This window comes from Camelus bactrianus, chromosome 8 (assembly GCF_048773025.1).
Source record: "Camelus bactrianus isolate YW-2024 breed Bactrian camel chromosome 8, ASM4877302v1, whole genome shotgun sequence".
Classification (NCBI taxonomy): domain Eukaryota; kingdom Metazoa; phylum Chordata; class Mammalia; order Artiodactyla; family Camelidae; genus Camelus; species Camelus bactrianus.
The window spans coordinates 38051794-38079084 of NC_133546.1; the positions used below are offsets into that span (position 1 = coordinate 38051794).

At 42.6% G+C, this 27291-nt stretch overlaps 1 long non-coding RNA gene across 1 annotated transcript; it reads right to left on the reverse strand.

Moving 5' to 3' along the window:
* Window positions 1–1111: 1111 nt before the first annotated feature.
* LOC141578363 (uncharacterized) lies at window positions 1112–26612 on the reverse strand. Its single transcript, XR_012508653.1, has 3 exons — window positions 26487–26612; window positions 13178–13380; window positions 1112–1719 (listed from the first exon to the last, which is right to left on the reverse strand). It is a non-coding gene; the product is annotated as an uncharacterized LOC141578363 (long non-coding RNA).
* Window positions 26613–27291: the final 679 nt, after the last annotated feature.

The window sequence follows — 27291 nt, forward strand, 5'->3', positions numbered from 1 at the left end:
TACAAAATGAAAGCTTACAAAGCTCTGTGAGGAGAGAAAGTGATGTGGGACTAAAAAGGCAGCAAATGGTTGGAAAATTCTAGATAGTCATTCCTTCCAAGAAGGCAGTCCGTGCCTCTCCCTGCTCCATGTCTTCCTCAATACCACCACAGAAAGTCCACCACTCTCAGCAGGACCCTGTTTACCTGCCAGGTGACTTTTCCCTTTTCAGTTTGCAAACACAGCTCCTCATCAGACCATCTCCACTTCTCCACAGTTGGGCTGTACCCACCGAAACATGGCAGCCCAATATTCAGCCAGTTCGTCCTCTCGCAATTTTAAACACTTCAGTTAAACATCTTCCATGTGATCTGATACAAATGTGTCCCCTGGCTGGCCTAGGCAGCTCAGAGATGTTCTCATCTGCTTGATTCTTATCTTGAAAGGATTACTAACAGTAATCCCACAGAGATGTCATTGTGAGTGAAGTGATCCTACAGTGATGATTTGAGGTACTTAAAACACAAGATATTAAAGTAGAGAGTAGTCAACACAAATCACCTCTGAGACGCCTCATGGAAAAAGATAGTGGGGGACAGGTGAGACAGTGAAGAGCGTGAGCTGGACTGACCTGCCTGCTGACCTCACCCCGAACCATCAGTTGAATGTCTTAAGTTGAAATATTGGACAGGGTTTATGACTCTATTGACTGAGAAGGATGATGGTTCTCTTGCTTAATTTCATCCATCTTCCATCTCCATAAATTCGCCTTGTTCATCCTGCTTTGACTTGCTTTCCTTCTGACTGACAAGTTACTTCCTCCTCCGGATGCTCCAAAAAGAACATAAACATCTGAGCGTAGCTAATGCTTCTCTGTCCACCGGAACTTTCTGGCTTGGAAGGAAAATGTGTTTTCCCGGGCACAGCGCTGTCCATGTTCCCTAACGGCCTCTCCTGTTTTCATTAGTGACAACAAAAGGGCCCTTTGTGACTGGAAATGTTACAGGGTGCACACACACACACACACACACACAAACACACGCAAATGTGAAAGAAACACTGGAACATGTCTCCCAACAAAAACCTGGGGCTGATACAACCAGTCCTTTTATTCAGAAGGTCAGTAATTGAAAGCAAAAGGTTGTCACTGGCCTGTGCTGTGTCTGAAGTCATCTTCAAAGGTGATGTCGCCCTCCTTCTGTGAGCCAGGCAGCACCCCCTCCTTCCGCTGGCCCTGTCTCCGTGCAAGCTAAAATAATCCCTGGGTCTTCATCAGGGTACTAATGCGAGGTCAGAAGGCAGTAAGAAAAGGATGCGGGATTTGATCCTCTTTCAGGAGATCACAGTTTGTCCCCCGGGCGCACCGTCCCTTTCCTTGTGAAGCGCAGCTGCGGACGGGAAGCCTCCCCAGGTGTGGGAAGTGCGTCTCTCGAGGGCGCGGTCTCTCTTCGGAGGGCTTGGCTCCTTTTAGTCACTCAGGCATCAGCTTGGAACTAACATCTGCATCCTGCTTCTCACTATCTGCAACAACCAGGTCTCCCCTGCTCCGACTTATTGTCTGTTCTCAGGCCTATGTAGAAAATTGCCTTTGACTTGTGTTAAGCCTACTCCTGCTGTCAGCGGTTTCCCTCCACGGCATCTGCCTCCCGTGTGCGCCGTGGAAACCTCCTCCCGCCTTCTCCGACTTGTGCTCTCAGAGGAAAGTCCCCATTCGCCTTTCCAAGGCCCATTCTTCCTTTCCTGAAAAAAATTAAAAAAAAAAAAAAAAAAAAAGTAAGGTCTGCGGCTATGAGTAAATGGAGTGACTGCTAAAGCCTCACATGGTGGACGTGGAGTTTGAGTCTTGGTTCTGCTTCTCGTTATTTGAAATAACCACACAAGTCACCTACCTTCTGAGGGACCCGGGTGCCTTATTAAAAGATCTCAGTAATGATACTCAACCTCTAGGCTCCACAGGACGTGTTTGGGGAAGAAAACGGTGATGGCTGTTGGGAGTGTGAAGTAAGATAATGTAGGGGCAACCACCTGGTCCACGGGCAATATTTTTACTAAATCTCAAGGGAAAAAGAAAGTGGAAAATAGATCCCATTATCCATCGCTGGTTCTCCATAAGATTCTGAGATAACCTGCGTGGAATCCTAGAGCAGGAAAGGACACTGGACTCTTCTAGTGTCACACCCCCATTTACAAGAAAGAACACCGAGCTCAGAGCCAAACTGATTTAGTCACCAAAAAGTTCCTGCAAAGGCTGGACGTGCGCCTAAGGGTCCTGAGATCATGGTCTCAGTAGGATCTGCCCCACCCTATCTCTCCCCTCACCAGAAAGCCTTTCTCTGTAAAAGTAAAAAGGAAGTAAAAGCAGATTTACTTCCTTGTTCTTTGAATTTAGTACTTTACTCTCTCAACACCTTTTATGCTTCCTTAAGTTTTTGAAGGGGCCAAACTATTTTTCCCCCAAAGTTTCTGAAAGATACTAAAAAGAGAAACTATTCAATTTAGTGAGAGCTACACAGTGGTTTAGCCACATCATCTCAAACTTTCCTCTTCTCTCCCATTACGCACTTTCATAGCTTGATCAACAGCCGACATGTCCTCTTAGCAGGGGTTGGCAAACCACAGCTCGTGGGCCAACTGGCTTGCCACCTGTTTTTGTAAATAAAGTTTTATTGGAACACAGTCATGCTCATTCATTTGTGTATTGTTCATGGTTGCCCTCTGGTACCAAGGGCAGAGTTCAGTAGTGTGACGGAGACCAGGGGGCCCACAAAGCCTAAAGCGTAGACTCTCTGGCTCTGTACAGGGCAAGTTTCCCAAGCCCCGCTCTCGGCATCAACTTTAAACTTTCTTCACATTTCCTTTACATACATCCTTCAAGAAACTATTTTCCACAAAAGCCTGGATTTGTTTTCCTAAAACCTTTAAAAAGCATTTGATTATTTCTCTTTACCTGCTTAAAAAAGTATGGTAGAAAATTTGAAAAGTACAAAAAAGCCCAAGGAATAACATAGCAGCCAGCTGTAATCTCAGCAGGCAGAGGCGACTACTACTAGTCTCTCAGGCTTCGTCTGAGGCTTTGGCTCAGCTGGCGAAGGAGGGCTAGGCTATCCCTGGCCTCAGAGCTTCCCCAGAGTCTTGGATAATGTCATTCAAAGCTGAGTTTCAAGGGAGGAAATGGAGACAGCAGAATATTCTGCATAATATGTTAGGAACCTCCCATGATTTTAATTCTTTTTAAAGTTTTTTCTTGTGTTTTATTTTTGGGAGGCAGGGAGGTAATTAGGTTTATTTTTTTCACACAGGTACTGGGGCTTGAACCCAGGACCTCATGTATGCTATGCACACACTCTACCACTGAGATACACCCTCCCTCTTAATTCTTTTTTAATTCTTTTAAGCTCCTGGGAAGGAGGATACAGAGGAGAAATAAAAGAGATAAGATGGAGGAGCAACAAAATGGAGAGGCCAAGGGAATTTTAAGGAAAGATGGGAAGATTATTTAGCTTTAAATTTGTGTGAGTTGCTGTGATATATAAATGTCCCATCATTTCCCCCAAAACTTCAGTAAAGTTGCCTTCACAACCAAAGTGAAGTGGGGAGGCTAATAGCTCAGTGGTAGAGTGCATTCAGCATACACAAGGTCCTAGGCTCAATTCCCAGTACCTCCATTAAAAAACAAAGACAAAACCCCAAAGACTCTGAGTGAATCATTCATTTGGCAGCTCTCTAAAAGGGGCAGGAATCCACGCCTGGTTCCACATGGTGTGAACCAGGTTCCTCAAGTGCAAGGCAGCAACTCCTGAACAAAATCGTCCAGCTGAAGCAGGAGATTGGATAAAAAAGCAACCGCATTAACCTAATGCCTTCAGAAATTCAGATTCCTCTTGGCAAGTGCATTGGACTTTCCACAAATTATAGAGTCAGGATATTTAATTGTCTGGATCATAAACCACAGGAAGAGTCTAGCATCATATGTGGAATATTAAAAAAAAATGCCTGCACATCCCCGACTGTGTGTGTATGTCATGGGCTCTGTGCATGTAGGCTAGTTTCTTCACACCCTCCCCCCGGATGGTGAAACAATGAAGCCGACATTCCAGCTGGCTATTTCTGGAAACCTTGTACAAGAGGAATATAAGTTGTTTAGCTGTTTTCTTGAGGACAGGATGTGGGAATGAATGGGGAGGAAAGAGTGATGACAGCTACGTTATTCACCCCCACACCCTCAAAGCCAGCAGCAGAAAGCCACCCTGGAAGACTTCTCTGCCTGGAAAATCACCACAATGGTATCATTGTCCTATATGCCCTTTTAAGGCCTGGCATGCTCACAAGGGCTCAGGCCACCTAGGTACCTTGTCATATGCAACGCAAGGCACACCGCGCAACTCACTTCATGGAGAGGGACAGATGCCTCAGTCTATCAGTGAGAATGGTCCCTGAGGATCATGGATGGAAGAGATTATCCTCTTTCAGAGCCCTAGGTGTTCCCTTTCCCCTCAGTGTCACACACACACACGTCACAATGAACACAGTTCTAATAGGTGATCCTTTCTACAGTGTTTAAATCTTAACACTTTGTGCAAATGTGACAAATATTTGTAAGTGCTCTGTAATATCCTGAACAAAAGCACTTCTTTTGTGACTGACTCTCAGAGGCTGAGACTGGACAGAAATCTCACATTCTCAGGCTAGTCTTAAGTGAAAAAGAGTAGTTAGCCATTCACGTGATCTGATCTGGGGGAGAGCTGCACCGGCATTCCCTGCACAGGCTTGTGACCCATTGATGCATTTCTACCAAATGAGATGAACTTCTCTGAGTGTAATCCAAGCATCATTCCCTACCAAAGTCTCTTGGGAGAGAGAAGCCCCTTAGGAAGAGCTCATGAAAGCCCCTCTTCCAGTGAAAGCTGGCTAGTGGCCCTCCATCCTGGCAGATGGAGGCAAAATCCTTTCCCAGTTGCCTGGTCTTTTGCTACCCGGCCCCCACAGCAGCTGGCCCAATTCGCAGGAACTGTGGCGAACCTTCTGAAGGGCACCCTTTCAAGCCAATGTCAGATCCTGGCACCTGTCCCTCCCTCGCTGCCAGCAGGGTCACCTCCTCTGCCACCAGGAGATTAAGTGCAGCTCAGCAGAGCCCAGCCGGGCCGCGCGGCACGGACGTGTGTGTCTTTATTCATCCTGCCTGTGTTTGTTCCCTCTTCCTTTCTGAGGTAGCATAGCAACCCCGCGCATCATGCCTTCCACGCACCACACCCATGATTTTCTCTTCAACCTGCAATTCACAGTCACCTCCCCCTACGTGGCCTGGTCTCCGTGGGTCCCAGGATGAGCTCCGCCCTCCTTGCCCCCCCCCCCCGCATGCCTTTGTGCACGTGGTCTTTGCCTAAAATGCCCTTGTCTAACTGTAAAACTCAAACCCAACCCTGAAGACTCTGCTCAGACACATCTCTGACCTTCCTGGGGGTAGTTCTCATGTTGGCTTCTGTGTCCTCACTGGCCGCACGAGCAAACTCTTTGAGCATTTATAGCATCACAGGTTTCTGTTGTTACTTTTTTGTCTCCTTCTCTAGATTTAGGCATCTAGAATAAGGACCATAATCATTTTCATACCCTCAAGAACCTATAATAGTGCCTGGTGCCCAGTGAATAGGTACTGGTTGAGTCAATAAAATACAATAGTTACTAACAGTCTAGTGAAAAATGCTTTGTTACAGCCTCTATGGGTGATAACTAGCTCTAACTAAGCTCTTTATTTCAAAATTGAAGTTTGGAAGTATCCAACCCAGCATTTCCTCTAAACTCCATGTTCCTAGGTCCAATTGTACTTATTAAATTGCTCTTGAATGTCTTCTGGGGTGTTCCAACAGTATGCCCCATCCAAGCAAATTCTGTCCTTCGGTTGTCATCTTTCTGGTTTCTCCCATGCAAGTTAGTGGCAGCTGCATTCTTGCAGTTGCTGAAGTCAAATATTTTGGAGTTATCCCCGACTTAGTCCTCTCTCCTACATTCATATGAGGGTGTTAGCTAATCCTGCTGGCTCTTCCTTCCAAATATCGTTCATTCCACTCCTACCTCGGTGCAAGCCACCATCCTTGCTTACCTTCATTGCAACAGCGTCCTAACTGGTTTTCTTTCTCCCATCCTTGCTGACGTCCAGCCCCTGCCTCATGGTCTATTTTCAGCACAGTGACTTGAGTGGTCCTATAAAATTACATCATATCCCTTCTTTGTTTGAAACTCTCCAGTGGCCCTTTTGTTCCCTCCTTTCCCCCAACACTGAACAATACCCAGCATAAAATCGGTAATACTTGCTGAATGAATAAATTAATGTTCAAGCCTTAGGATAAAAGCAGATTCCAAGACATCGCATTTTGTTATTCTTTGATCACTCAGCGAGGGATACAATGTGAATTTACTGCATTTTGGATACAATCATGTTTTCAGTATCACCAAAATATTCCAGAAATATCTGGGTCCAGATGAAGATAATCTCTATCTAGTAGCAAACTGACCACAAAATAACCATTTGGTCCTGCTCAGTCACATGGCTCTCAGGAAGTTGGTTTCTTCAGCTTTGAAAGGAGGGAATGGAATTTAAAGATTTTCATAGTCTCTTGCAATTTGAAATGTCTACAATTTTTGCATGAACTTCAGCTCTTTCCCTTTCTCAAAATGTGGAGGGACTTACCCTTCCTGAATAGCCTTTTGTCTGATCTGGTTTCTCAAATGTACTAGTTAACTTCACAGAAGAAACCTTCAGAGACTCTGGGAGAAGAATTCAGGCCTGGTGGGAGGGGCGGGGCAGAGGCCTCAGCGGAGACAGAGCCAACTTCCCGGGCCAAATGGGGCAAAGGAGAGTGTGTGAGAGACTGGTTGTGAGGACAGACCTTGCCTCCTGCCATTTTGTGCCGTTTTCCTCTCTTGAGACCTGGGACAGGGGCCTTAGTGCCGTGTCCTTGACTTTGGAACAGAATGACAAGGAATGAATTTTCAAGTGCAGCTCATTCACACTTGTTTGAGAGATCGTGTTTGTACAGAGAGCTGTTTTAACACTGAAGTTGTCTGCAGTAATTTGTTCAGTGGTATATTTAGACAGGAAGCTAATATAAGAAGAAATCATTGCTGTCAACTCAAACAAGTTTTGAAGTGATTGTGTGGAAAGGTGGCTCACCCAGCCTTTGGGTGGAAAATCCTGAAAACAAATCAAGTGGGAAAATTAGTTTTAAAAAAACTTCACCTTTTAAGTATTTTGAAAATAAACTGAATTCACTTTTCAAAATATTTATAGCATAGGTTTCAGATGCAACTCCTTGTAACCTGCAATTGTTTGTGCGTGACTTTCCAATTCATCATTTGAGAATGGGAAAGTTGCCGGCTTAGGTCATTTTAAATTTTAATCATTTCAGCTCGCACTCAGAAGCAGAAGATAGGAAATGGCATACAACAGCCAGGCAGTTCAAATTTCTCAGCTTCGGCCTGGCCACTAACCTGCCTCACGAATTGTTCAGAACAATTTTCCAACTCATCGGCAGCACTCTCCTGTTTCTGCTGAGTGGTTTTGCAAATTGCTTCCATCACCCTCGCTCTAAGTCCCTCCAAACAATGGGCCTTCAATGAGTAAACATTCGTGGCTTCTTTCCATCATGCCCAAACCCAAAGTTAATCAAACCGGAGTGTGCACTAGAGCGGGAAAGACCCGGCCTCGAGAGAACCGGTTATAGACTTGTATGTATCTTTCGTTACGAATGTAATACATAATGATAGTTGTGAAAAATATTCCAGAATTGCAGAAATGTGTAGCGTGAGTAGGAAAAGTTCTTTTCTCCCCTCTCCCTCTAACCTCCCTCAAGTCTGCAGTGAGATCAGTTCCATATTTTTGTGGAATTTTTCTCTATTCACAAACACCTAAACACACACAGAGTATACACAAATATGGGTTCCCTTTCTTTCTTTGTTTCTCTTTCTTTCAGTTCCTTTTTCCATCCTCCTTTCCTTTCCCTCCCTCTCTCCTTCTTTCCCTCCTTCACTTTCTTTCCAAAAACTTGCTCGAACACCAGTCATTATCCTGCCAAATTCCCCTTTTTCACCCAACAATCATCTTAGCGATCCTTCCATGACAGCACATACAAGTTTGCCCTGTTTCTTTAATTGCCTCTCAGTATCCCAAAGCGCAAAGATACTAGCATTTCTTTAACCATGCTCCTATTGTTGGGCATTTAGGCTGTCACAGTTTTTCAAGGTCACCAACAGCGTTGCAAATGTGGCAAGAAGGGAGCAAGAAAGCAGGAGAAAAGAGCAGGAGGAGAATCAGTCTCGCCAATGTATCATCTGAGACCTAATGGCAAGACACAGCCAGCATTGTGTTCTGTCAGGCCTTTGATATCGGAGAGCTGACCTCAGGTCACCGCTGGCAGGCCCACTTGCTGGCTGGAGGTCACTGCCTCGTGGGTGTTTCAGAAGCTATGTCCTGCTCAAAGGGGCAAAAGAAACTGTGGCACCTCCAAATCCATTGTCCCCTGAGGAACTTGTAAAAGACCCGCTTCTAAGCTTAGCTGTGGGAGGGATTCTCAGCCGGTCCCCACCTCAGTCCACCCTCCAATGTTCTGTTAAGAATCCTGATGCCACATGCGCTCACAGATGTAGAGAGCGAACTAATGGTTACCCGTGGGGAGGGGGAGGGGGGAGGGGCAAGACAGGGGTAGGGGACTAAAAGGCACAAGCTACTCTGTATAAAATAAACAAGCCACAAGGATACAGCACAGGGACTGTATACCCAATATTTTATAATAACTATAACTGGATTATAATCTTTAAAAATTGTGAATCACTATGTTGTACACCTGTAGCTTATATTGTACATCAACTACAATTGAAAAAAAAAAAAGAATCCTTATGTCATCTGGGTTTCTGAGAAGGCCTGAGGGGTCAGCCTGCTGGGAGTTCCACTCAGAGCCCTGGGGTCAGTTCATTCTGCCTGGCTTCCCGTCCTTGTTGCTCAGACGCAGCCGCCAGTGCAAGCCCCTCTGCGCACCCAGCTTCATCCTCTGTCCCTCCTTTCCTCCTTCCCTCCTTCCCTGGCTGTCCCCACACCCAGCCCTTTCCGCGGCCCCTCTGGCATCGTGGGATGGGCACCAGAGTCCCCTGTACCCCCATCTCGTCACAGAACAGTCCCTCCCGCTCAGTCCAGGCCCTCCCCGACTGCCTGAGGAAAGCATCATGAATCTGCGGTCTTTTCAGGTCTGCTAATCTTTCTTCCTCTTCACCATTTCCGGGCCTGTGTCTGAACATGGGATGAGGAAGAAGAGGTCAGGAGTGAGAGGAGAGCTGGCGTTCCAGCCCCGACTCTTTTTCTCTTCTGTTTGGGCCCTGTCATTGTCTATACCAGTCCCTTAACTTCCTTGTCTCTCTCAGCTTCTGAAGTCTTGGTCAGGCCTCCAAAATGATGGGAAGCTTTGGTTCCTGTGTGCATCATCACGTGAAGTCCCACCTCCATCCTGGGAGACTCTTCTCACAATGTGGGGACTCAGGGAAGACCCTGGTCCTCTAGGCCCTTGACTTCCTCCGTGGCGCCCCCAGCTCCGCATTCCATCACCCTCACCCATGCACACGTTTTCATCAGTAAGACTTCCCCTCTTCTGAGATATTGAGTTCCCACATCTCACTCTCTCCTTCTCTTGCTCCTTCATGGCCACCACGCCTGCTCTGCAACCTCCTCGTGATCATCCCATGACGTGCTGAGCCTGAGCCTCTGTCTCGTCCCTGTTCTACTTCTCAGTCTAATGAGTCTTTGTGCAGATTTCTTTTTAACTTTCTGTCTTCCCTCAACCTGTGTTCAACTCCTTGTCCAAAAGCCAGCCATCTTCCACCTGAACTGTTTCATTATTCTTTAGAAGGGCCTCCCCACTAGTCTTTTCTTTGCACCTTCACTTTAACCTACTTCCCCGGGGATGCCTTGAACACTATTCTGTGACAGGAGAACCTAGACCTCCTCTTTCCCGTTCTCCCCTGTGACTGCGGACACTGTCTATCATCCTGATGTCCCGCATCCTGTCTCACTCCGCTTGCCGTCTGGTTTTCATCAGTCTGCGCTTTGGCCTGTCTCCTCACGTTCGTGGAGTTTTAGGGCTGTCTGTCGTCTCTGGAACGTCTTCTTTTCCTAAGTCCAGGGTTACTTTAGAGGATAGTTCTAAATTCTCTTATATTTTATGTCTTGAACACTGAAATTAAAATGGGACCAGTTGACTTTGGCAGTTACAGTTTTAGATCGAAGCAATGTTGCCACAAAAAAGAAAACCTAGGTAGGAACGTGAATGATAAGTCTGATAATAGTACCTTGTAGTTAACATGCTTCTTTTGTTATTCGCAAAGGGACCTGTGTCTATTAGCCTCTGTGATCGTTACACTAGTTCAGGAAGTAGCCCTCTTCCCATCCTGTAGATGGAGAACTGAAGCACAGTGATATAAATTTGCCTCTGTTAGCTTACATATCTGGTTTAGAAGCAGAAGCTTGGCATTTGCCAAGCACAAGATTTTTGTGTCTAAACCTTATGCCTCCTTTTATAGATTATTGGCTTAAAAAAAAATCTAAGTGTACTCCATAGGGAAAAAAAGCCAGCAAGGCTTGAATTAAAGTATAAGGCTTTGTGACCCAAAAAACCCCCTGTCCTTGGAGGTAACAGTCTAGGGACATCATGACTCTCCCTATCCTTGACCCATCTTAAAGTTCAAGCAAGGGCATGGTTATCAAAATACCAGCTCTAATTTTAGATGGGATAAGAGGGGGGACAGGCAGAGATGTGAAGTTTAATCAAAAGTGTTATCATTTAGGGATGTTAATAAGCCCGTTATCAGGCTCCCAGTGGGTCTGGTACATCTGACCTCATTATCTGGGAAGCACATGATGTTGGATCCCAGCTTCTGGTCACCGGGCAGATGACTCAGAGCCACGGCTGCTGAAAGCCTGTTGGAAACAGAATTCCATGACTCAGTAGGCGCCAAGAAATCCTACCACACACTCTAAATAGCATGTGATAACTACTTATATCCAACCAGAGCAGCACCTGGATTCTTCCCTGACCCATTACGTTTGGGTGTTCGGAGGGTGGAATAAATGCTTATAGAGAAAATGTACCATTTATCCTGTTTTCAGAGTCTTCCTAAAGGTGCCTTTAGAAAGCAGAGTCTGTCCTGTTTTTAAGGTGAACTTTGCTATGAAATGTCCAGAGTGAGAGTGAAAACAGTTTAACAGCCTGATCGAGTACTCGGGCCTAGGTCTGAACAATGGGATATATAATTACTCCCTTACTTTTCACCTCAAAGACCAAGGTGGCTCTGGCCAGAGCTGTGGGAATCCAAACCTTAGGCATCAAGGACCAGAGACCTAATCATTCAGAGGGTTCTAGGCTGCTTCAACCACAAATTTATCACTGACAGGAAGTTTAACCACAACTGTGCAGGAAAACTTCAATCCCAGCAAACGTGACCATTTCGGAGGGGGCCGTCTTGAACATATTCCAGCCCTGGACTCAGAAAGTCTTGGGGGTCTTTTCTAGCTCTGAGAAGACTGGGAAGCCCAGGTCCAAGCTGGAGCACACTGTGAGAAACTGGACTGCCCTTTGGTCATCCCGGTGGCTTGTTTCGGCCTCAGGCAGGTTCTAGAGGGTCAGTGCCCTTCTCTGGTTTCTGAGGACTCCTCTGGCCTTTGGGAAACTCAACCTCTCCCCCATAATGACTTCAGGGGGTGTTTTAGGGCTGCTGGGGCTTGATAGAGGCCTGGAAAGGCCAGAATAGAATTGGGCTCCAATGGTCTGGGGGGGACTGGATGCTCATGATGCTGCTGCCTCCCCCTTGGCCGCTCACTCTGGTCGGTTTGTGCTTTAGTCACTGAGGGCCTCAGTGCTTGGACCCTTCCCATCACACACCAGAAAGGTGGATCTCCCAAGAATGCTTGAAGCCATCCATAGGGCTTTTTTTTTTTTAAGTGGGGAGGTAATTAGGTTTACTTATTTGGTTTTAGAGGAGGTACTGGAGGTTGAACCCAGGGCCCTGTGTATGCTAAGCGTGCCCTCTATCACTTGAGCTATACCCTCCCCCACATCCATAGGTCTTCATGGGTAGATTCTGAAAGATGTCAGAATGTTCTCTGACTGAGCGTTGACAACTGGAGAGGTCTATGAGCATTAGGTTTACCTCCTCTTGGGACTTGACCAGGTAAAACTATTCAGTCTTGATGGGAAATAAGTTCCTAAACAGTCCCCCCCAATGCCACTGCCATCAGCCATCTGCCTAAAAAAAGTGGCTATGAATGAGGGGGAAATTCATCCTCAGATTAGACCTTCCACCTGGAAACTCAAATATATGCATGATACATGAGCTGTTGTCCCATTTTCTCTGAGGGACAGCCTTCTGCATCTCTCTGAGAGCCTGAAATAACCCCAGGCCTGTGCCCCTCTTTATCTGCTTAAAAGCATGGGCCAGGAAACTCAACACAAAACAGAATGTTGGCTTCTAGTTTTCTACTCATTAAGGAAGCCCATGGTGGAAAAGAGTAAGACACTAGTTGACCCAAAGGCACGGTGACCTCCCCCTGTAATGAGGACCATCAAGCCCTTTTCCTCCAAGCACCAGAGAGATAAAGGAGCAGGGCTCTGGAGAAGAGGATGCAGGGTTGGAGCTTCCGTCTGAGCTCTCTGGCTTATCATATTTGTTTGTGTCTGTACTTGCGGGTGACCTCTAGAGAGCTGATGCCTAAGGGTTTCACAGCACAGTCTGAGGGAATTCAAAGTGAACTTTAAAAGGTATAATCACTTTTAAAAACTATTTGGCCATTTCTTAAAAAGTTAAACACACATCTGTCCTCTGACCCAACAATTCCACCCCTGGATATTTACCCAAGAAAAATGAACACATGTCCACCAAAAGCTTCTTTGAGGAATGTTCCTAGAGCTTTATTCATAATAAACAAAACCTGGAAACAGCCCAGATGTCCTCCAAGAGGAGAACAGATAAGCACATCGTGGTACATTCATACCAGGACTACTCAGCTACAAAAAGAGATGAACCACTGTACACATCGTGGAAAAATCCCCAAAATATGGTGCTGGGTTAAAAAGTAAAATATTGAGTTGTGCATGTTACACACACAAAAGAGTGCATGCAGTGTGATTCCATTTAAATGAAATTCCAGGCAAAATGAACTCACGATAATAAAAGTCAGCTCAGCAGTCGCTTGTGGTCGGGGTGAGAGGGTGATCGGGGAGGCGCACGATGATCGGGGAGGCGCACGCGCAGACTCTCGGGGGTGATTGCAACGTTCCGTGTCTTCCTGTGGATTAGTTTTAAACCTGCTTCAATGGTGCACTTGAGATCTGGGTATTTCAGATCTTCTGTGGTAGCATTTCAGATCTACACAAATAAAAAGAAAACGTGAATTTAGACTGGAGGGAAACTGCTTCCAGGTATGGCTCAAAATTGGCTTCAGCAAGAGTCGCTGTTTCTTTGAGAACATCAGGAGTCATGCTTTAGATCCTAGGAGGGCACCTTGTGATTCCGGGATTCATTCATCCCTTATTCCACCAATACATCTCTTAGCGCCTGCTCTGTGCCAGGTGCGGCTCCCAGCAGAACAAAAAACCGAGATTCTTGCTCTTCTGGGGCTTACATTCTAGTGGGAGGAGACAGGAAAGAAACAAGTAACAAAAATGAGCATATTTGGTTTTAGATATTTAGAACTGTGGTAAAGGACACAAAGTGGGGTGATGTGATGGAGAGCGGCTGGAAAGAGAGAAGGGTGCGCTCAGTTTGCGTGGTGAGGGATGCCTAAGGAGGTGATAATCTGAGGGATCAGGAGCTGGTCATGCAAAGATGGGGGGCAGAACATCCAAGACAGGGGGACTAGCAGAGCTCCTCCAAATGTCCCAAGTGGGACGGGACCAACTGATCCCGATTTCTCCAAATCCTCACCAACACTTTTTTTTGTTTGTTTTTTAATAACAGCCATCCTAACTTATGTCAGGTGAATTTGTATAGTTACACAGGGTGAATAGGTTGTAGACAGCTACTGTCAGCACAGTGCCTCTAGTTAACAACACTATATTGTACACTGAAATATTCGTAGAGAGTATAACTCAAGTTAAGTGTTCTTACCATGCAAACACACACATGCACACGTGTGTGCACGTGCACACACACACACACTTAAATTGGTAGGAGGAGACGGGCAGGAGGAAGCTTTTGGAGGTGAGGATATGTTTATCACTTTGATTGTGGTGATGGCTTCATGGGTGTACTTATATGTCCAAGTCCAGCAAATTGTATACATTAAATATGGGCAGGTTTTTGTGTATAAATTACATCTCCACAAAGGTGTTTTTTTTTTCTTTTTAATGCAGAGAGAGAGAAAAGAGGAAAAGCAGAGGCTTTGAAATAAGGCTAAGTTGGGTCCAGATTCAATCTCTACCATGAATGCCATTGCAGACTAGTTTGAGAAAAGAACTTAAATTCCTTCAACTTCAGTTTGCACATCTACAAAGTAGGGATAAAAGTTAGCACCTCACAGAGGATGTTGCATGGGTTGAGATTACTACTTACAGATTGTTTGGCAGAATGCCATACACCTAATAACTGTTCAAAGAATGGTGGTATTATATATTATAAAAGAGTAATCGTTTTGTTACTGAAGGTATAGACATTTGGATATATAGACTTTTGTATATTGATGAAGATGGCACAGCAAAATTTGTAACTGTTGCTTGGAGATATTCTTGCTTAAATAGTAAACATTCTGGAGAAAGGATGACCTTCAGTGTTCTGAGGAAGTCATTTCTGGGCACATTTGGATCTGAGGAAGAACACGAGGTCTGCAAGAATGTTACAAATGAGACCATTGGCAATGCTTCTCTCTGGTTCCCATCTATTATTTACTCCATCATTAAATGACCAGATTTGTTTTGATTTCTTTAAAAGCCTCTTAAAAGTATTGCCAACTAGATCTCACATCTTTCTGTTACCCCTGGAAACATCAGCTGCCCTCAGGGCACCCCAGTACCCCATGTTGGGTGTTCAAAAGCTGAGCCAAAACCTCCAGTGTCTTCCTGGACAGCACTTTTCTGATGTTTTTTGGTTGAATGTGTTCTAATTCATGAAAAAAAGAAACCAAAACTGTTGTAAGCTTGAGCAGGGAGGCTGAGTTTTCATCCATGATTTTTTTTTAAGATTTAATTAGAGGATAAGACGGGATTTTGAAACTATTGATGGGATAGTTTCTAATTCAGTGGGTGCACCATCTGTAGTACCATCTTTGTAAGGGACTAGCCCAGATCCTGAGATATACTCATTTCATGGAAAAGCTGCCAGAACCTTCCCTAGACATTGTCGCCTTAGCCCTCTCAAACTGAGTCTCAGCAGTCTCTCTCCAGAAGCCACACTTGACCTCATCTCGAATCTCAAACTTCGCAGAGAGCTGACTTGACACTTTTCCTTCCAAATTCTCTTACAAGTCACTACATTATCTGCACATCCTGTGCTAGGAAGCCAGTGTCCAACCAAATATTTTGTTCTATTTGTTTAACTAATATTTATTGTTATAATTGTCATTTTCATTAATATCCATTGGCACACTTTCTTTCACTTTATTTTGTTTAGGACGGAGTCTGCCCCTATTTCTGTGTGTAGTGACTGGGATAAGGAAGAAAACCAGGCACAGGTTCTTTACTGCTGGTGATGGAGTCATGATGGACTAATGATAAAGTAGAATCTAACTCGTAAATCAAACTGTAACTCACTTTATGGGCGCAGTCATTCGTAAATGTTCCAATGACTGGTTTTTCTTCTCCAGCAGCTTAGAGCCAGTTCACTGAATGCTAGAGAGGTTTATTAGCTGTTGAATATAGATGTGAGACTGCGGAGTTCAATCTCAGTGCAAAAATGAGTGACTGCAGCATGCCCCTTGTCTATACAGAGCAAGATGTCTGAGACCATTCTCCTCTTTCTAATATTTCTTTGAGAGGCTGAAAGGCAGATGTTCAGGATACAACTACACAGAAGAGGGTGGAGGCCATAGTTTCCTGAGAAAGCCAGGTGGAAAGAGTTTTTGCCTCCAAAGGACTAAAACTTTTCTTCCTTCCTGCCTCCTTGCCTCTCTTTGTCTCTGACTCTCTCTCTTTTCTAGATCCTCATCAAAATAACCTTAGAAAAGAGTGCCCAGCAACTAGCAGGAGCTAAGTGAATAGTTTTTAGGTGATTATGAAGTGAAAACGTCCTTGGGGCAGATGGAGACCTGGTCAGGGATGACACGTTGGTTTCAGCTTCAATGCTGACTTTCTTCAGTTGATGCAGTGCTGTGTTAAAGGGTGTTGCTTTGTGTCCAGACGGTAAGGAAAAGGGCCAATCACAGTTTTATGAGAAGGTGAGAAGGAAGGGTGCTATGGGAGAGGGAATCCATGGTGGAAGGGGGAGACAACACCACTGGTGGGACTACGGTAAAGTCCGGTGGTTACTGCTCAGGATGCTGGAACCACATTGCCAAGCTCACATCCGGAACCGATCATTTCCTAGTTGTGTTAATGTGAGCAAGTCACTTAAATTTTCTGTGCCTCAGATGGTTCACCTGTCTAGAGGTTTATCAATTTTATTGAGCTTTACAAAGAAACAGTTTTTGGGTCCATTGATTTTTCTCTATTGTTTTCTCTTTGTAATTTCATTGACTTTGGCTCTAATTTTTATTATTTCTCTTCTCAGCTTGCTTTAAGTTTTTCTTGCTTTGCTTCTCTAAGTATCCTAAGGTGGAAGCTTAGATCTTTTTCTTTTAGATCTTTCTTCATTCTAATATATACATCCAACACTATAAATTTTCTTCTAAGCACTGCTTTCACTGTATCCCGTGAGCTGATGTTGTATTTTCATTTAGTCAAAAATATTTTAAAATTTCTCTTGAGATGTCTTGACACTCATTTATTATTTAGAATTATGTTATTAAATCTCTAAATATTTGGGGATTTTCCTGATATTTTTCTGTTATTGACTTCTAGTTTAATTCCATTGTGGTCTGAAAGGAGATTTTGTACAATTTCTGTGTTTTTAAATTTGCTGAGCTGTGTTTTACAGCCCAGAGTGTGGTCTATTGTGGTGAATGTACCAGGTGAGCTCGAGAAGACTGTTTAATCTGCTGTTGTTGGATGAAGTGGTCTATAAATGTTCTAGATCCAATTAATCGTCGGTGCTCTTGCTGTTCAGTTCAACCGTATCTTCACTGATTTTCTGCCTGTTGGATCTCAACTATTGATAGAGGGTTACTGAAGTCTTCCACTATAATATTGGAATCTTCCATTTCTCCTTGTAGGCCTAGCAGTTTTTGTCGCTAGTATTTTGACACTCTGTTATCAGGCACGTGCATTTTAAGGGTTGTTATACTCTCTTGGAGACCTGACCTCTTTGTCATTATATAATGCTTCTCTTTGTCTTTAATAATTTTCCTTGGGCTGAATCTGCTTTGTCTGAAGTTAGTGTAGCTTCTTTCTTTTGTTTAGTGTTATTGTGACATATCTTTTTTCATGCTTTTTCTTTGAATCTATTTGTATCTTTACATTTAAAGTGAATTTCTTCTAGGCAACATATAGTTGAGTCAGTTTTTTTTTTTTTTTTTTGCTTGTCTGTGTTGCTTTTTTTTTAATTCAGTCTGACAACCTCTGCCTTTTAACTGGTGTTTTTATACATTCACATTTAAAGTGATTTTTGATTACTATAACTGTATTTGTATTTGCTTTCCAGTAGCTGCTCTTGTTCTGTTTTTTTTTTCTTCTTTTTTTCTTTTTTGTCATCCATGCTTTTTCTGCCTTCCCTGGTTTTAAATGAGCATTTTATATGATTCTGTGTCTCTCATTTTTTAGAATATAAATTACACTTCTTTTTAAGCTTTTTTTGGATGCCCTGGAGTTTGCAACATCCTCTTACAACTAGTCCAAGTTCACTTTCAAATAACACTCTACCATTTCACAGGTAGTGGAGGTACTTAGAACTGAGAATTCCCAATTCCTCCCCCCCAAACTTCCTATATTGCTGTCATTCATTTCACTTAATCACCCATATACTGTTTTTATTATTATTTTGAATAATAATATTATCTATTAGACCACTTAAGAGTAAGAAAAATAAAAGACCTTATTTTACCTTCATTTATTCCTTTTCTAATGCTCTTGTTTTCCTTACGTAGATCTGAGTTTCTGACATTTTCATTCTCTCTGAATACCATTTTTAAAATTTTAACATTTCATACAAGGCAGGTCTACTGGCAACAAATTCCCTCAATTTTTATTTGTCTCAGAAAGTCTTTGTTTATTCATTTTTGAAGGGTGATTTCACTGGATGCAGATCTCTAGGTTGGCATTTTTTTCCTTTAAACATTTTAAATATTTCACTCCACACTCTTCTTGCCTGCATGGTTTCTGAAGATAGGAAGTCTGCTATAGTCCTTATTCTGTTCCTCTATAAGTAAGGTGTTTTTATTCTCTTTTTTCAAAATTTTCTTCTTGTATTTGATTTTCTGCAGTTTTAACGTCATATTCCTAGGTGTAGATTTTTTTTGTGTTTCTCCTGCTAGAGGTTCTCTGAACTCCCTGGATCCAGGTTTTGGTGTCTGTCATTGGTTTTGTAAAATTCTTAGCCATTGTCACTTCCAATGTTTCTTCTGTTCTTTCCTCTCTTTCCTCTCCTTTTTGTATTCCCATTCCACTTACATTACGTGCTTGTAATTGTCCTACAGTTCTTGAATATTCTGTTCTCTTTTTCCCCCTTCCTTCTTTTTTTTCTCTTTGATTTCATTTTGGGAAGTTTCTACTGACCTATCTTCAAGCTCACTGATTCTTTGCTCAGTGATGTCCACTCTACTGACGAGCTCTTAGAAAGAAGGCAGTCTTCATTTTTGTTACAGTGGGTTTATTTTCTATTTTTTTGGTGGCAAAATATACATACATAAAATTTACCATTTTAAGTGTACAATGCAGTGGCATAAGTATATTCACAATGTTGTGCAACCATCACCACTATCAATTTCCAGAATTTTTCATGTTCACAACAGAAATTCTGTACCCCTTAAATAATGACTCCTCATTCCCTGCTCCTCCCAGCCCCTGGTAACTTCTATCTTCTGTCTCTGAATTTGCTCTTTCTGGGTACCTCATGTAGGTGGACTCATACAACGTTTGTCCTTTTGTGTCTGAGTAACTTTGGGTTCTGTCCTGGATATTATGAATGTTAAATTGTTGAGGCTCTGGATTCTATCATAGTCCTCTAAAGAATGTTAACAGTTTTGTTTTAGCGGCTAATTAAGTTGATTTAACCTTCAAACTCTGCCTCTTGGCAGCCACTCCCATCTCCATTCAGTCCTTTTATCCTTCTGGGCTGGTTTGCCTGCAGACAGCCCCACCTACGTGTGGTTCGGGGCTTAGCCAGAGATTGGGACAAGAGTTTGTGCACAGAAATTGTGGCTTTCCCCATCTCGGTCACTGCTATCTATCATTCTCTCTCCTCACATTTTAGTGATTGTGATTGCCCTGGATTCTGTCCTCTAAGACTTTGGGGGTTTTGTTTCTGAAGATTTAGCAGCCCTGCGTAGTGCAGACTTCAGCATGACTACTCTGAGGCTAAATGCCATAAACAGGGAAAAGTAACCCTTTACAAGTCCCTTCTTTCAAGTGGCAACTCCCTTCTAGAATCTACTTGCTTTTGGTATTCTCCAGCATTTTCAGGCAGTTAGTCATCCAGGGTTTTAGTTACACGTGGGAGGGGCAGTCTGACAGGAGCTTCCTTAGAGATTCCCTCACTCCTTTGGAAAACAGATAGAACATGTAACAGTGCCTGAGTAACTCCCTGGCTGACCACATCTCCCTGAAGATAATCATTAGCCGGGATGCTTACTGTATATGCAGAGCACCACCCTCCTCCCGTGGAATCTGATTCAGTAGGTCTGGATGGGGAATCAGTAATTTGTTCTTCCTTCACTGGGGGCTCAAGGTGATCCTTAGTTTCAGAGAAGTTCAGGCAAACACTACATTAGTCCCTTGCTACTCAAAGTGTGGGAGCTTGTTAGAGGTGTAGAATCTTAGCCCTCTTTCAAGGCATACTGAATCTGAATCCACATTTTAACAAGACCCCAGGTGAGTCACACTCACATTACAGTTTGAGAAGCACTGGTTTAGAGGACTGTGACTTTTTAAATACAGAATACGAAATGATTTTTCTTCCTATTATGGATTCATTCATCAAAAACTTTTGGTGATGAATAAGATAGACATAAATCCTGACTTTAGAGTAGACAGCCGATAAATGAACAAGCACGGAAGGAAATAAACATGGTGACAAGATGTAGGCCAGTGTTTCTCAAGTTTTCATGCAAAATAGAATCACCTGGGGGACTTTTAAAAAATCTCAAATGCCAAGGCTACACTCCCAAGCATATTACATCAGAATCTCTGGGGATGGGACCCAGGCAGCAATAGTTCAAAAAAAAAAAAAATCTCCAGATGATTTCAATGTACAGTCAAGGCTGAGAATTAATTGTTCAGGCTAACTGAAGATAGCTTAGAGTTCAAGAAAGGTCTCATTTAGTCTGAGACCTGAAGGATTAGTAAGTATCTAAGGATTCCAGGGAACAGAATTCCTAGAGGTGGGATCAGCATATACATGAATCCTGAGGAAGGAATAAGCTTGGTGTATTTGAGGAACTAAAGGGGTCCAGTGTGAATCTCATATAATGAGTAACAGCATAAAGCAGGAGCAAGAGTCAGACTGGAGGTCTGCATCTATAGGCTATTTAATGGGTGTTTGTTAAACACGAGGCTATCGATTTTAGGTGTGTTAAAAAATTGACACAAAGGTTTTAGGAATTTTAAATTAATAATAATGGTTGCAATGGATGACACAGTATGTTGACTTTCATCTATGATTTCTCTCTCTGGCTCAGCGAGAGATTGTCTAAACTGAGGTTTCTACATAGCTAGTTTCTTTGCTTATATTCTATTTTTACTTAATTGAAAAATCCCAGCTTGCATCAGGAATAGCAGCAAGGGTCTGAAGGTTCAGAAAGATGCTTTTGGATATTCCAACAGAACTGGGGCGGAGAGTTTACAGGACGATTGCCCAATAAAGATTACTTTTAAAGTTCCATTAGACTTTTAGTCAACAAGATTTTCCTGGCCACCGTCTTGGTTGTTTTCTGTCTATATCTTATGCTGTTCTGACAACTGGGTGTTCTTTCTTGTTGCAGATAATTCCCAGTCGTTAATAAGCAACTATTCTAAGTTCAGATCTGGTACCATCTACTGTTCAAATCTACGCAGATATATGCCAGGGAGAAACTTTCAAAACTTTTTCTTTGTAAATTGTCTGCAAAGCTTATAGAGACCTGGAGTGCGGCACTGCCTCTGGTTCCCTTGGCGCTGGTGGGGCTAACCGGCCATATCTGAGCCCTCAGCAGGCATTCACTCCCCTTCTGGGTCTTAGAGAGTTCTCCAATTCCACCGGAAATGTCTCACTTTTGCTCCAGCAACTGACTCTTGTGGCCACCTCACATTATCCTCCATTTTTCTTCTTTCATGATCGTCTGGCTTATTATTGTTGAGTCCATTTGAAAAAAAAATTGCTTCCTGAGTAGACAGTATTAGCACTAACTTATTTAGTCAAAGGGACTGAATTTTATTTCAAGATTCAAATCAAATTGCTGAATTTCTTTCAACAAAGTGCTGGCAAATTTTCACACTCATCAGAGGTGTATGCATCTCTATTGCCAATTTAATAGAAGAAAATGGTATTTGTTTTGTTATATTAATTTTCAGTTCTTTATGTTTTAGTAAGGTTGAACTTTTTTCTTAAACTTTGTACATGTATATTTTTTTCTTGTCCTTTGCCAATTTTCTCTTGGGTTATCTCTTGATTGATAAGAGCTATTTCTGTTGAAAATATCAATGACCTGTCCCATGCCATGAGTTACAAATATTTTCTTTTTTTTGGTATTATGTTTACCATTTGTTTATGGCATTTGGGGGATTTAACATTTTTTTTTTAACATAGTAAACTGTAACTCCTTTCCCTTATGATTACTTTTTGTTTAAAAAGGAAAATTCAGCTTTTTTCCCCCTAATTTTTAATGTTCTGTATTTATCTTTAAATTTTCTCACATAGGGAATTGATTTGTTTTATAGTGAAATGTTTTATAGCTCTTTTCAAATAGGACCTGTACACATGTAGTTAAGGTACAGCTCTAGTGTTTTCATACAGTTATTGTGAATGGAGTCTTTTTTTCCATATATATATGTATATTTCACTTTTTATTGTTATAAAGGAAAGAGATGTTTTATATTTAGTTGTTCTGCTGAACTCTTTAATTAGTTGAAATTGTTATTTGTTGATTCTTTCAGATATAATAATTATCTACTCGTATAATTTAGAAACAATTGTGATGTCATATCCTTGTATCTAATAATTACACCTTTTATATCTGTTTCCTCTTTTGTGTGGATTAAAGCTTCCAGAACAGATTAAAATAAACATGATGGGAGTGGGTGAGTGGGCATCCTTCTCTTGTTTCTGCTTTTTAACGCCATGCCTCTGATGTTTCACTGTTATTTAAAATGTTGGCTGTTCATATATTTTATGGTGTTAAGATAATATTTTTATTGCTACTTATGAATTCTTTCAAAAAATCAGAAATGGATGTTGGTATCTTTCCAAAGACTTAATTTAGAATGCTTAAAATTAATCAAACCAACTACGTTTATCATATTTCACTTACTGAAATGATGCATTAATACATTTCTTAAACACTTATTCTTTCTGGGATGAATACTACTTGACTTTAGACAGTTATTCCTTGAATATATTTTTGGAACTTATTTTCCTAGTAGTTTGTTAAAAATTTTTCTATGCCTTGTTAAAAAGTATGAAGGATCGCACACTACAAAGAAAACTTTAGATCAGTCCCAGGTCTTAAAGTTCAGGGTAAGCTAGTTTCATAATATGCTCTGGTTGGGTTTTCAAATTTTTTTTGCCCTCTATCAGATATGGTATTGGAGTTAATGATTCCGTGAAAGTTTGAAAAGTTGCCTGTGAAATAGCCACAGCATGGAACCTTTGAGGAGAAATTCCTTGACTGTCTTTTTGTCTCCTTGTCATTGGCCAGTTCAAGTTTCCTATGTCCTGGATTAATATTTGTGATTTATATTTTCCATGAAATGCCACAATTCTTCAAGGTATTAAAATGTTTAGCATTAGGTTGTGCACGGTGTGCACCTATAATTGTAAAATACCCACGCTTGTTTTACTGTCATTATCCTTTTTAGTTTTGTTTGTGTTTTCACTTTTGTAAGCAAAAAGAAAAAAAGGATCTACTATACATTTGTCTATCTTGTTATTTTAAATCCAAGTCATATTTATTTATCAATGATGTTATTTCTGATTTCAATTTTTATTCATAGATGCTGCCAGTCTCATTTTGGTGGAGGAAGATAATTAGGTTCATTTATTTATCCTTAGAGGAGATACTGGGAATTGAACCCAGAACCTCATGCATGCTCAACATGCACTCTACCACTTGAGCTATACCCTACCTCTCCATGCTACTAATCTTCGTCTTTTTATCCTAGCAGAGTTGGTGTCCCGCCTCTCCCCGCCCCTCCCCCGCCCCTGCACCCACGCCATTACTCTTCTCTCTAGACGTTTCCCAGGATATTCTGGCCTGTGATTTTTTTTCTTTTCTGATTTAAAAATAATCCTGGTAGTATTTTCACTGAGATCACTTAAAATCTGTAGATGACAAGAGCATGGCATGATTTTCATTTGCCCAAGTCCTCTGTGTTCTTCAAGAGTGATTTTAAAATTTCCTTCTTAAAGATTTTATACATAACCTTTTAATTTATTCCTTTTACCTTTTTCTTGTGGTTCCCATTATCCTTTTTGTTACTATTGTAAATGAAGACTTTTCCGCCTCATGATACCGCCTCATCCATTTTCTTCTGTATGTCAAAACTGCTACTTTACTAGTGTTGCATCTGGTCATAGTAGTGAATTCCCTTGTTATCTGCAAGTTGCTGCTTCTCCTAGGCTTGCTGGAGGCATAATCACATCATCAGCCAGTGCTGGTTCCTTCTAATTTTTATATCTGTCTCTCATCTGTCATCTATGTATTCGTCCATGTATGTATCCATCTATCTATCATCTGTATTTTTACCTAGTTCCACTAGACCTCAAACTCCAAATCTAGCTACAGCGGGCTCTGGGCTTTGCAACCAAGAACGCTAATCAGCAGCGGCTGGTCCAGAAAGAAAAAGACACTGAGATTACAGTCCACCCAAAGCAGAGTGGGAAGCTGAATTTTCAACCCTGAATGTTTTCACCTGTTAGGTAGATCCTCTCAGAGCACATGTGTCCATATAATCCCTGAATGAGTTAGAAAAAGAAGAGCTAGGTTGGACAGCTCTACCTTTGTTGGAACGTGGTCTATGTATAATTTTGTTTGATGTCAAACAGTAAGTTTAGTTGATTTGTTTATGGTCATGAAATCTGCCCTTTGTTTGGTACCCAGGCAAGAAGCCTATAACTTAGAGAGCACTGTGGATTCCTAATGAGTTTTTGAATTGGGACCAGAATGAGTTTTATAAATGCAGATAAACAAAATTCCTGCATTTATAATCTGCTAAGTAAATGCACCTGCTTGCAGATTCCTGAAGTTTTGTGTCTGATGTGTGCTTTTTATGAGTCTTCATCTTGGATGGGGGCTGTGGAGAAATTTGACTGTGTTTCTGATACAGCCTATCATTTCCAAAATGTAACCCTCTCTGCATCTCTCTGTGGTTAGAACTCTTCCTTTACCTCCTTACTTTAAACAGGGGATGCCCATAGGTTTTCCAATTTATTCAGTGATGTTTTGATAGGAGAGCAGAGTGTAGGTCCACTAGGATTAGAATTCCCAAAGGCTTCCTACCTGTGGGAAAATAAAAATCTTCTCTCTGATAGAATTTGTTACATAAAATTCTATCTGTAAAATGGTAGATATAATAAGCCAAATCGCCTCTAACCTGGAAGAAGGTGCCACACGAATCACTTAGTTTGGGTGGACCTAGCGGGGAGAGATCAGACCTTTCCCCAATAAAGAAGTATTAGCTCTGTTTGGCCCCGATCAAGGGTATTTCCCCTGAAGCTTAGCTTGAAGACTGAGTAATATGGCCAAGATGACAGCTTAGTAAGGGGCAGAAGCAGGTCTCAAACCCAAGTCTGGCTTACGACAGAGTCTGTGCTCTTCCCTGCACACCCCTCGCCCCCACCCCCAACCCCCACCCCTAGGTCCCTGTCTCGTGCTGGCCTGGATATGACGTTGCCTTTGCAAGGCCGCTCAATCAGGCTGTGGCACGTTGGTTGGGAGTGAATTTAGCTCTCTGTCCTCTGAATAGGAATTTGACTCTTAACATCTTAAAAACAATTTTTTTTAATTGAAGTGTAGTTGATTTACAATGTTGTGTTAGCTTCTGGTGTACAGCATAGTGATTCAGTTATACATATATCTGTATTCTTTTTCATATTCTTTTCACCATAGGTTATTACAAGCTATTGAGTATAGTTCCCTGTGCTGTACAGTAGGACCTTGCTGTCTGTCTGTTTTATATATAGTAGTTAGTATCTGCTAATCCCAAACTCCCAGTTTATCCCTCCGCCTCTCCCTCCCCTTTGGTAACCGTTAGTTTGTTTTCTATGTCTGTGTGACTCAACAGCTTTAAGGCTTTCTCTGAATTTCCAAGAAACACATTTCTGTAGGATAGGAATATCCCCAGGGCAGACTTTTTAGAGGAAACTAACATCCTCTGGGTTTTGAATAACCATAAATGAGGAGTTAAATTCTTTCATTCAATTTCTTTCTCAAATTTTCACTGCAGGCCACTCCCTCATAATTTTCTGAACATTAGGAAAATGAAAAGGTGGCAGGTCAAACATCAGGGAAGGCAAGCTCTAAAGACACAGCAAACTGATCTTTTTCCTCTTAAGTTAAATGAATTCTTTTCCCTTCTTTCCAGTTTTTAATTTTAATCTCCAATTATAAACAGGCAGAGATGCTGTAAAATTTTGACAAGAAACAGCACAGTTTCAAATGCATCCGCCTCTGAAGGCTAAAGGACTCCAAATTAAACAAATGTCTTTTAATCACGTAATCAGGTCACAGCTTAGCAAGGACGTGGCTGCTAACAAGCACCGGGTCTGGGCATCGGGGTCAATCAAGGCCATTTGATCTTTTCCCCAAAAGCTAACCACGGCCAACCTTTTGAGTTAATAACTGAGCTGTGCAACCTTTTCTTCCGCGAGGATTTTCACCTCCCAGCAGATTTCAGGCGAGGCCGCCACCCCCTCGGAGGTCAGCCAGGTCCTCTCCCTTGCACCTTCCTCACTCTGACTCCCCCTCCAGACACGTCATCAAATCCTCTCTCACTTCCAGTACCTCCTTTCCCCGCTTCTTCTGTCCAACACATACTTACGCCCCAGCACTGGCTCCTCAGGAAGCCTTCTGGCACCGCGTCACCCTGCAGGCAGGCGGTGCCCCTCCCCTGCGCCCCGCTCTGCCGGGACACCGTCCCTGGATTTTGTATCGCACATGTATCTGCTGCTCCGCTGTACTATGAAGAACTCGGGGGTGGGGTTTGGGGGCAGCATCGTCTTCACTCTGGGATCCCAGAGGATGCACCAGGCTTAGCATAGAGTGGGTATTGAATATATGTTTGGACACTTGCTGACCAAGGGACCTCACTTCCTATTGCTCAAAGGACTGCATGCATCTTGGACTCTGCTTTAGTCCCAGGCGAATCTCCATTTTTCAGATATTTCTATCTTCTTGTCTACTTGAGGTGTGCAGGTTTTATGGTCTAGGCCAGGACATAAGGTGATGAACTTGACCTGATTTTTGCTGAGCTATACTGGTTTTAAAGCCAAAAGCTTCCTATCCGGGGAAACCCCTCAGTCCTAGGACAACCAGGACAGATGGTCACCCACCATGGAAGTGGCACACTAACCTCTACCCATATTCCACTGGCTAGAGGTGGCCACACCAGACTGCAGGGGATGCTGGAAATGTAGCTCACTTGTGTGCCCAGGAAGCAGTCTCACAAATATTTCTGCACCGACAGCTGATGAGTGTTTCTTATAGCTGTAAACACTGAAATAGGGGGCCCCAAAACTGGTTCATAAGAAGAAATAGACACAGAGGGGTGGGAAAAAGACCCAAAACCTAGACCAAGAGAGGATGCCTGAATAAAGCCTTTGCTGGTGGTTACTAACTGCGCAGAG